We start from the raw sequence: 7,936 nt of genomic DNA, 5'->3' as shown, positions 1-7,936 counted from the left end.
AATGTAACGGGAAAAGTAAGTAACTGATAAGCGAGCTCTATTATAAACGAGCTTGCTCCTGGCTAGTAGTTAGCATACTCCATGAAAAATTACCCCCGGCATAAACGAAAACTAGCGCACAGTAATATCCTCATTCTTTCCCTCAATTGCATTCATCATGATCATGTGACTCAGATGTGAGTCTGCAATTCCTATTGTTACCTTAGTGATTTAGTGTTTCGAAATAACTCGAACCTAAACCGAATCACATGAAATGGTAACCACTGGCAGCCTACCCGGCGGCCGCCGGACAGACAGAAGCGATCTGCAGGTTGTCGAGGATGGAGGTACTGACACCGCGGCTACCTAGGCATTGACGAGATCTTGGAGTAGTGGGATGTTTCTGAGTCATCCGGAGTCACCGCCTATGACCTCTGTCTCCACGGATCAGTTAAGTGAACATCAGGTAAGTAGCATACTATTATAAGCAGGTTAAGATATTAAACATTGCCTTCTTGTTTTGTACGCTGTATATTTTTTCAGTAAGGTCTGGAAACATTGCAAAATGTTCATTAAAGCACTTTTATAGCTGACTTATAATAAGCTAGTCAGGAGAGGAACAATTTTCTCACGAGAAACGATTACTACCTTTTCCGAGGTTACGTAAGCATACCAACTTTTCCATGACTGTAAAAATATTGGATCCAAATATTTTATCCTCAGTATGTGGGTGGTGATGGTGGTATAATAGTAACGATGATGGTGATGGCGATATCATAGTGGCTTGGGGATGGAAGAAGCAGTGGCTTCACTAGTTGCAGATATGGCAGTAGAATTATCATGATAGTTAAGCGACTGTGTGATAGTTTTCTAATCTACGACTTGTATACAAAGTTGTATAATTTACCATGGTTTGAACATGCGATAGATTCTGGATCGCCGGCCAATACCCTCCTCGACTGAGTTTGGAGCTCACAAGTGACTGCATGATCACTGGCAGCGGATGAAACTCACCCACTGTATGTGTGTGTGTGTGTGTGTGTGTGTGTGTGTGTGAACTTTACCCTTGGCCTAATCAAGTGTTTGATTTGCTATTGCCAGCCAGTACCTTCTGTGAGCATATCTATAGCTACAGCTGGGACCTCACTCTTTCCCCCAAGCTCCCTGCTCACAGAGCCTGAGGGGAGGAGGCAATAAACGTTCTAGAGAAACTTGGAAATGGTAAACTGTGGCAGTCCCGGATTTCACATTGGCCCGTGTCCTGGGGTAACTGGACTTTAAACTGGTACTTACCTACCACAGGCTCAAATAACTAACTGATCGAAAATGATCACCGCAGCCACGCGTAGCTGTGGCGTATGCACGGACCTTTACTTCTTTTTCCTACACCATGGGAGCGATGCGTGCTTGCGTGTGTGTGAGCGATGTGTGGATGCGTGTTTATACCCCAGCGGTGGGAAGATGGGTTAACTTCTTAGCACTGATAATGCTCGTTTCAGATGCATCGGACAGTGAGGAAACAAAGTACAATTATAGTGAGGTAGCTGTATATATATAGATAGATAGATAGATAGATGGCAGAGGTGATTATATTCTGCCAGTCTTGATGTACACGCGCGGTTCATAAACTGTGCCTTCCAAAATCAGAAAGCTAAAAAGTGCACAAAGGGGAATGGAGAGTACATGTGTGTTTAACCTGAGAGATTAAATGAAAGCATATGCCAAAGCAGGATGGAGTAAAATAACATCACATACAAATTAAGTATTTTGAGAAAACCCAACGTCTTGCGGTAGACTATAATAGTCACGGCTGATGGGTTTGATTAAAAGAAAAAAAAATTGCAAGTTTTCTTAATTTTTTCAACTGATTTAGGACAAATTTACACCGCTGAATCCGAAAATGACACCCGTTTCTCTCGATCAGGTCAGGTTTTTGTGCTAAGTCGATTTAAAAAAAATCTGGTCCTTTCATTAAATCGATTACATTCTTGTGACATTTTCGGTTGATTTTTGTTAATATTTCTCATCCGAAATAGGTTTTTAAGATAAAAATAATTTTCTAACACAATTCATTACTTATAAGTGTTACAAAAATTGATAAGTGTACATTGAATAGTAAACATAAGGTAAGGGTTAAGATTCGTTTTAGTACCGTACGTGCCAGTATTTCATTACCTACCTTATGAAACATCGCTAGCTCTTCATATATCTTTTAAACGAACGTTCAACAATCATGGGAACGCTTTCAAAATCCATTTCAAGGACTATTAATTTATTGTTGAAAATAGGGGATAATATTCACGAAAGCGTAGGGGAGAGCGGTGATGATTCGGCCACTTTTTAGAAAAATATTTTTAGAAAAAAGTTTAAGTAGTAGTGTAATTTTGTTGATCTCAAAATGCTCCTCCATCATTTGGCTCTTTAGGCTACTAATATGACACCCGTAGCTATTTTCAGTTTTCAGATGAAGGTGATGAAAGCCAAGTTTAAATCGTCCGAACCATCCCCACCCGTGGTGATGGTTCGGCCAGGGAGGTGGGATGGTACGGACACTCATAATACTCGCAATAATATTAATATAACTCGTTTGATTGGCTAATAAACAAGATTATATTTTCTACAAAACATTTGTATAAGGAAAAAAGTATCCTCTCAATATTTAGAGGGGAAAAGATAAAAGGAGAACTGCAAGAAATATCTCGAATTTTTTGGTATTATGGCTTCCTTCTCTTCTCACAAGCATAAAACCTACAATGTTTAAATTGATATAAATTTAATAAAAATCATGAAAAAACCAACTGTCCGAATCATCACGACTATAAAAAGCAAATGTGTGGTCACACTCCTTTTCCAGCCCGAGAGCTGGGAGATCGTGACGTTTTACGGCAATACCTTCGCCGTGCATCGCTGCGTCACCGAAATAATTTACATCTCGCTAACGAAATAATTTACATCTCGCTAATTGGCAAGTTTTTGAAGTGAGAGCTTACGATACACCCTGAAAATATTACATAAGAGATGTAAAAAAACATAAAATAGGACTTGCATCGAAAATAACAGCTCTGAGGGCGTGGTTGTCCCTTTGTGGGCCAAGGCAACAAAGTTTTGCACATTCACACAAAATCTCGCGGCACTCAGTCCCATACACTACAGTAAGTCCTATGGTCGGACCATCCCACTGTCCGAATCATCACCGCTCTCCCCTACATACGTATATCCTCCTCTGGCGGCGGCCGCTGCGCCGGTACAGCAAGTGTTACGATAAATACCTCCTTGCAGAAATAAATCGCATATACATGTGGGGGAGTCCAGGGGGGGTCAAGGGGGGCGAAGCCCTCCCACTAGCAGGTTGTTAGGTTCGGTTGGAGTAGTTTATGCTCCCCCACCCTAAACCCTCTGCGAGCTATTTTGCGGCTGCGGCGGCCGCCGCCAGAGGAGGCTACGCTTTCGTGAATATTATCCCCTATTTTCAACAATATAAATCCTTGAATTGGATTTTGAAAGCGTTTCCATGATTGTTGAACGTTTGTATAGAAAAGATATATGAAGAGCTAGTGATGTTTCATAAGGTATAGGTAATGAAATACTGGCACGGTACTAAAACGAATCCTTACCTAGGTAAGTACATGTAAATTGGTTATTAGGTCATCATTGTTCAAAATTCAGGGCATGAACTTCCGTTTTTTCGAACTCTTAGAATGCTCAGCGGTAGGGATGTCTCTCTTCCGAGTCCAACATTTAATCAGCCATCATATGACTGCATCCCAGCTTCTGATACCTGCTGGTTTCCTTTTCTTTTATGTCCTGATGGAATCTCTCTCCCTGCTCGTCGCTCATTGATCCCAGATTCTCAGGAAACCGATCCATATGCGAGATATAAGTAATGCATTTTCATGCTCATGTTGCATCCGAGGTTTCTGAAAGTCATCATATTGGTGACAAGTTCTGTACGTGTAGTTCCTGGCCTTCTGTTGCAAGTTCTTCACGACAAGAACAAAAGCCTTCCACGCTTCCATTTCTACTTCGTTCATTGGGTTTTCAAACTCTGGATCTCTGATGAGCTGACGGAGTTGAGGACTGTCAATGATGCCAGCTTTCAACATCTCCATGGTCAATCCTGGAAAAGCGTGGCACAAATAAGTGAAGCAGCCACTATCCTTGTCCAGAGCTTTGGTGAACTGTTTGATAAAGCCGAGCTTGATGTGCAGCGGTGGAAAGAGTATCCTGTTTCTGTCCACCAGAGGGCTGTATATGACGTTCCCTTGCTCTGCAATTAAGGCACCAATTCCTCCCGTACAGCAGTCCTTTTTTCGTGTAATGCTGAGCTTTGTCCCTACTATCTCACATGCACAGAAAGCACAGGTACTTGGTGAACCTGGACTGTTGTCCCAACAAAATACGAAAAATACCATGAGTTATATAGCCAAAAATTGGCGCATGTAAACTTTTCAGAATTTGTTTATTTAAAGAAATAAGAAAGAATTTTCCCTCATATAAATAGAAAATACCTGTAAGTGTAAAAGAAAACTTAAAAAAATATCGTGTGGCGATAGATGAAAAGTTGACCGGATTGAGCAAAACCAATGTGCTATTTGTATTCGACACATCAAAATTGTCCTTACGCAGCTAAAAAGACTTAGACGATAAATTTGTTGTTGGCCAGTGATGAATGTCCAGTCGTGTAGTGGATGAAGTGAAGCACTGAAGGGGTGGTCGCGTTTATGAGCTGTAAGATTAAAATTACCTCCTTTCTCTTCAACATTTTCCTACTAGAGTTAAGTCGTGGTTTCTCCCATTGGAACTCCTTGATATTGACTGTCTTTCATATATCAACATTCAGGACTTTTATTATGGAATAAGGAAGAGGTAACCAGGACCGTAATTATGGCAAATTTTTGTGGGGGGAGGGCTAGAATTTAAGGTCCGCTTATTACACATTATTACGTGTACGTACCTGACATCTAAAGAGGTCACTCGAGCTAAGGAAAAATGCACAGCAAACTCAAATACTGAACACCAAGCCTTTTACTGACTTTATTTTAGTCCATCACTGCCCATAAGACTGTAGTGACCCAATAAATTTATTCCCCCTTTTCTATTCTCCTTACTTTACTGTCAGTGTATTTTTATATATCCACATCTGCTTATTATGGGGACTGTTTGGGTATACAAGTTTTTTTATTTTCCTTTATGCACTTCATGGGTCTCAATAATAATACAATGAAAATTTTCCAGATTGTTGTGGTCTGCCTGTCGTGGTGATGTCTGCCCTACAGAGCTCACAGTAGAGGTTGTGGCACTCCTCTCTTCGGGCAGTTTGTTTCATCTTATACCTCCAAGATCCCCCTTGCTCATTTGTGTAAAGTTTGTCATCTGGTTCCCTCCACCAATTTGTAATTTTTTAATTTTATTTCAAATGGTAATTAGTTCAATACTTTGTTTTCTACTGCAATTTATTTTTCATTTGAAAGAGAACTTTTCTAATGGCAGAATTCAGTACTGTTTAGGATTCCATAATGATAAAAATGCGTTCGTAAGGTCCCATAAATAACATGCAGCTAAATCTAATCTCCACGCATACATTGACAATACCAGTGCCTTTCCCATAAGGTTACAAGTTTAAAGCTCTCTGTTTTATGTGGTAATCCTTATATCTACAAGATCCCCTTGCTCCTTTGTGTGTAGTTTGTCATCTTGTTTCTTCCATCAGTTTATTATATTTTATAAAGTAACCAATTCGATACTTTTTCTTGTGTATTTGTGTGGCAGTTTTTTTCAGTGACAGCAGTGAGAAGTGTATAGGATTCACTTATAAACACTTTCATAAATTTGCAACATTAAGTACTAATGTATTTCATTTGCTTTGATGTGCGGTTTAATTTAATGTAATCTTTCTTCAGTAATCTTTTCAGAGAGATTGAGAGAGAGAGAGAGAGATTGAGAGAGAGAGAGAGATTGAGAGAGAGAGAGAGATTGAGAGAGAGAGAGAGAGAGAGAGAGAGAGAGAGAGAGAGAGATTGAAAGTGAGAGATTGAGAGAGTGAGATTAAGAGAGAGAGAGCTTGAGAGTTAGAGATTGAAAGTTAGAGATTGAGAGTTAGAGATAGAGAGTTAGAGATTGAGAGTTAGAGATTGAGAGTTAGAGATTGAGAGTTAGAGATTGAGAGTGAGAGATTGAGAGCGAGAGTTTGAGAGCGAGAGAGATTGAGATTGAGAGAGAGAGAGATTGAGAGAGATTGAGAGAGAGAGTGAGAGTGAGAGATTGAGAGAGAGAGAGAGAGAGAGAGAGAGATTGAGAGAGAGAGAGAGAGAGAGAGAGAGAGAGAGAGAGAGAGAGAGAGAGAGAGAGAGAGATTGAGAGAGAGAGAGAGATTGAGAGAGAGAGAGATTGAGAGAGAGAGAGAGAGATTGAGAGAGAGAGAGAGATTGAGAGAGAGAGAGAGAGATTGAGAGAGAGAGAGAGATTGAGAGAGAGAGAGAGATTGAGAGAGAGAGAGATTGAGAGAGAGAGAGATTGAGAGAGAGAGAGAGATTGAGAGAGAGAGAGAGAGAGAGAGAGAGAGAGAGAGAGAGAGAGAGAGAGAGAGAGAGAGAGAGAGAGAGAGAGAGAGATTGAGAGAGAGAGATTGAGAGAGAGAGAGATTGAGAGAGAGAGAGATTGAGAGAGAGAGTGAGAGATTGAGAGAGAGAGAGATTGAGAGAGAGAGAGAGATTGAGAGAGAGAGATTGAGAGAGAGAGAGATTGAGAGAGAGAGAGAGATTGAGAGAGAGAGAGAGATTGAGAGAGAGAGAGAGAGATTGAGAGAGAGAGAGAGAGATAGAGAGAGAGAGAGAGAGAGAGAGAGAGAGAGAGAGATTGAGAGAGAGAGAGAGTGAGAGAGAGAGAGAGAGATTGAGAGAGAGAGAGAGATTGAGAGAGAGAGAGATTGAGAGAGAGAGAGAGAGAGAGATTGATTGAGAGATTGATTGAGAGATTGAGAAAGATTGATTGATTGAGAGGGAGAGAGAGAGAGATTGATTGATTGAGAGGGAGAGAGAGAGAGAGATTGATTGATTGAGAGGGAGAGAGAGAGAGAGATTGATTGATTGAGAGGGAGAGAGAATTAGTTCAGTGATCAATAAGCATCAAGAAGTGCCATAGAAAAAAATGCCTTAAAGGGCCTTTGGAGAAACACTAAGCCTCTGGTTAGAAATTAAACTAATCTCAATGTCCCCTAAGTTTACTTTTGGTCATTCATACAACCATTCTTTCCAACAGACACACTGCTCCTTTAGTATGCCTGAAAGCAGAGTCCTGGGACCCAGTGGCAGGAAGCGTCGAGTACTGCCACACCTGCTGGGAAGCACAGTCGTGGTGCACCCTGCCCGCTGGGACACCTGAGAGATGAAATAGCAATATAAGATTTACGAACACACCAGCTCCCTGAGGAACCTATCTTGACCAGAAGGCCACCCACTGCAGGGTTCCATTTTTAATTCACTTGTTGCAAGTTAGGCGGGGTTCCCACTCTTCTGTTTTGATGGATCTGTCGACGTTAATGACATCCACTTGACACGGATGATCCACTCCGTCAGTCCATTGCTCATCATTTCTTGACTAAACATATGGACATCATTAACCACAATGACTTCTTGTATATGTTATTTTGTAGCTAAGTACTTCTATTTCATATTTTCATATGTAGAATATTCAGAATCACTGGACTGGCACCCCAACCCCAGAACCAAAAGTTAACTAGTTTATCTCTGGACGGGCTCCATTGATGACGTCACTGATGGTCGACGGATCCATGAAAACGGAACAGTGAGAACCCCGCCTTGCTTGGTACTGTCTCTGAAGTGTCTTGAACAATAAACATTTGAAGGGAACACTCTTCTTGTTTGATTTTACATCAAATGCTTCCAGTTCATCGCTGGAGACTGTTCGAGGTAGTTTGGACTTAGGGCAATATTTTGAG

The 7,936-nt window shown here is 41.0% G+C and overlaps 1 protein-coding gene and 1 long non-coding RNA gene across 4 annotated transcripts in view; one reads left to right on the top strand and one right to left on the bottom strand.

Annotated features, from left to right (window-relative positions):
* Window positions 1–299: 299 nt before the first annotated feature.
* LOC126995611 (uncharacterized) lies at window positions 300–7,849 on the top strand. Of its 2 annotated transcripts, none has more exons than XR_007750505.1 (3): window positions 300–445; window positions 5,215–5,338; window positions 7,237–7,849. It is a non-coding gene; the product is annotated as an uncharacterized LOC126995611 (long non-coding RNA). The 2 variants fall into 2 exon arrangements; XR_007750506.1 differs by having other exon boundaries at window positions 5,215–5,398.
* LOC126995608 (ATP-dependent DNA helicase Q1-like) overlaps window positions 7,183–7,936 on the bottom strand; it is a 38,302-nt gene continuing 37,548 nt past the window's right edge. For both annotated transcript variants that reach the window (XR_007750504.1, XM_050855311.1), the window contains one exon: window positions 7,183–7,355. The gene's annotated coding sequence lies outside the window, so the exon portion shown is untranslated. The remainder of the gene's footprint in view (window positions 7,356–7,936) is intronic.

This window comes from Eriocheir sinensis, chromosome 8 (assembly GCF_024679095.1).
Source record: "Eriocheir sinensis breed Jianghai 21 chromosome 8, ASM2467909v1, whole genome shotgun sequence".
In the NCBI taxonomy this organism is placed as follows: Eukaryota; Metazoa; Arthropoda; class Malacostraca; order Decapoda; family Varunidae; genus Eriocheir; species Eriocheir sinensis.
Note: the sequence above shows the minus strand (reverse complement) of the source record. Positions and strands in the feature narration are given on the sequence as shown.